This window comes from Lactuca sativa, chromosome 1, assembly GCF_002870075.4.
Source record: "Lactuca sativa cultivar Salinas chromosome 1, Lsat_Salinas_v11, whole genome shotgun sequence".
Classification (NCBI taxonomy): Eukaryota; Viridiplantae; Streptophyta; class Magnoliopsida; order Asterales; family Asteraceae; genus Lactuca; species Lactuca sativa.
In genome coordinates, this window is record NC_056623.2 from 101,673,857 (window position 1) to 101,677,135 (window position 3,279).

The window sequence follows — 3,279 nt, forward strand, 5'->3', positions numbered from 1 at the left end:
AGTTATGGATGATTTACATAATCAACCCATATATTTAATTAGTTATCTTTTGATCACTTAATTAATTCTAAATTAATTCTTGATCAAACTAATTAAATAATATTATTAATATATTAGAACTTATAATATATTAATAAACCATATGTGTTATTTCTCTCATTTTGTTTATCCAATTGCATGGTGCCATGCAACCCAAATGGACCATGCCGGGTCGGGTCAAGTACATACCAGAAATAGTTATGGACTTAGACACCTTATCTAACAGTCTCCCACTTGGATAAGTCTAATAACTATAACTGCAAGTATGACTTCAGGAACCGATCGAAAATCGTAGCTCTTTTCAAGGTTTCTCGGAACTGAGAAGATGAATGTACGCCATTTCAGATAAGGGATCATATAATCCTCTGTTCTAGATATCAGCCGGACAAACACATGGAACATAGTCTTGCTTATTGTCCAGCAGTTTGTTTCCCAATTTCCGATTTGTTTGACAAAGAACTTAATTGAACACATCAACTTAGTTCTGACCGGTCCCGGTACATGGGTCAAAACAAAATCATCGAGGAGCCCAAATATCAGCTTCTAATCCAAGAAGGAACAAATAAACTTCGACTCATATGCTTGTTCTACTACTTGTTAAATTACACACAAACGCACGTTTTATAACATCGAGTTACCAATGCGTTCTAGCACGATCAATGTATAACTAACTCATAGTTAACAAGTCATATCTCTAGGTTTGAAGACTTATATGATATTACCGTCTCACGATCACTCGAGATAAATTCCATGAAGTGATACCAGCGAGCGTGGGTTGAATCCAATACTCAGAACTTATGAGCACTCATGAGTGTTGAGGCCATGTCCAACATCTTAGACCTCTACAACCAACTCTTGACAGTCTTACTTCATATCTACTTCCAACATATAACTGACTGTGGAGGTTCGAATAATATGATATACCAAGCATAATTATTCTCGAAGTCAAAACATGCAAAAGAAATAATAGTAAACGATTGACAAAGATAGTAACACTTTACTCATAAATAAACACAACTTTAATTCATCATCAAATGTCAATTACATTTACAAATTTCAAAATTATCTAACTACTAAACCTAATATCATCCTTCAGCCCTATGCTCCTAGCATGCTGGAGATGCTTAACCCTACCCAGTCCCTTCGTGATGGGATCTGCCGGGTTCTCATCTGATGATACTCTCTTTGCCACGATAAGTCCTTCTTCTATACGATGTCTGATGAAATGATATTTTTTGTCGATGTGTCTGGATCTCCCATGATCCCTTGGTTCCTTTGCTAAGGCAACTTCACTTTCACTATCACAGAAAATCTCTATGGGCTTCGATATAGCTGGTACAACTCCAAGGTCTCCAATGAAGTTCTTTAGCCATATAGCCTCTTTTGCCGCTTCGCTTGCCGCTATATACTCTGATTCACAAGTTGAATCAGCTGCTGTCTCCTGCTTGGAACTTTTCCAAGAGATTGCTCCTCCATTTAAGGTAAAGACCCAGCCCGACTAAGAGCGGAAATTATCCCTATCAGTCTGGAAGCTAGCATCACTATACCCTACAACTCTCAAGTCATCACTCCCACCAAGGGTAAGGACCCAATCCTTAGTCCTCCGCAGGTACTTGAGAATGTTCTTTACCGCTGTCCAGTGAGCCTTACTAGGATTCCCCTGATACCTGCTAACCATGCTTAAAGCAAAGGCTACATCAGGACGAGTACAGGTCATAGCATACATGATCGAGCCTACTGCCGAAGCATAAGGTACCCGACTCATTTCTGCTATCTCATCTTCAGTACTCGGGCTCTGAGTCTTACTCAGTCTAGTGTTACTCTGGATGGGTAACTCTCCTTTCTTGGAATCTTGCATGCTGAATCTCTTCAACACCTTGTCCAAGTAGGTACTTTGACTAAGTCCAATTATTCTTTTACTCCGATTTCTCAAGATCCTTATTCCTAGAATATAGGCAGCTTCACCTAGGTCCTTCGTAGCAAAACACTTCCCAAGCCAGAACTTAACTTCCTGCAGAGTTGGGATGTCATTTCCTATGAGTAGTATGTCATCCACATACAGTACCAAAAAGCTAACTATACTCCCACTAGCCTTGACATATACACAAGATTCATCAAAGCAAAGATTCCATCTGCGAGATGCTTGCTTTAATCCATAGATGGATTTCTCAAGCTTACACACTTTATTAGGGTACTCTGTGCTGACAAAACCCTCTAGCTGATTCATGTAAACATCCTCAGCCAACTTTCCATTAAGGAAAACGGTTTTGACATCCATTTGCCATATTTCATAGTCATGAAATGCAACTATGGCTAACAATACCCTAATTGAATTAATCTTGGCTACTGGAGAAAAAGTCTCATCATAATCCACTCCAGGAGTTTGAGAGAAGCCCTTTGCTACCAGTCAAGCCTTATAAGTGTGTACATTACCATCCATGTCGGTGTTCTTCTTGAAGATCCATTTGCACCCAACTGTCTTACGACCTGATACATTCTCAACCAAGTTCCAAACTTTATTGTCATACATGGATTGTATCTCGCTATCCATTGCCTCTTTCCATTTTGCAGACTCAGGGCCTGCCATGGCTTCCGCATAGCTGTTAGTTTCATCTAGACCTACAAGTGTCTCATCACTAATAAGTGTCTCACCTTCCGCAATAATATGGAAACCATAATAATGCTCAGGTACATTCCTAACCCTTGTGGAACGCCTCAGAGGTACAACTGGAGGTGTAATTGGATCAACAGGATGTTCCTCCTCAAGTTGACTGCTAGGGTTTGAGGTTCCTTCACCACTTGACTCTTGAAGTTCTTCAAGGTCAATTAGCCTCCCACTGTCTCCTTGGCTTATAAACTCTCTCTCTCGAAAGACAGCCCTCCTTGCTAGAAAGACCACATTCTCACTAGGTCTGTAGAAGAGGTAACCAAAGGATTTTTGTGGGTAGCCGATGAAAATACACTTCTCATTTCGAGGTTCGAGCTTGTCATGAGTCTCGCGTCTCACGAAAGCCTCGCAACCCCAAACCTTGATGTGGGCTAGACTAGGAACTTTTCCAATCCACCTCTCGTGAGGTGTTTTGGCAACCTTTTTGTAGGGACCAGATTAAGGATATGGGTGGCAGTCTTTAAGGCATACCCCCAAAATGAGATTGGTAGCGTAGCTCGACTCATCATGGAACGAACCATATCCAACAAGGTTCGATTACGCCTCTCATCTACACCATTCAAATGTGGTGT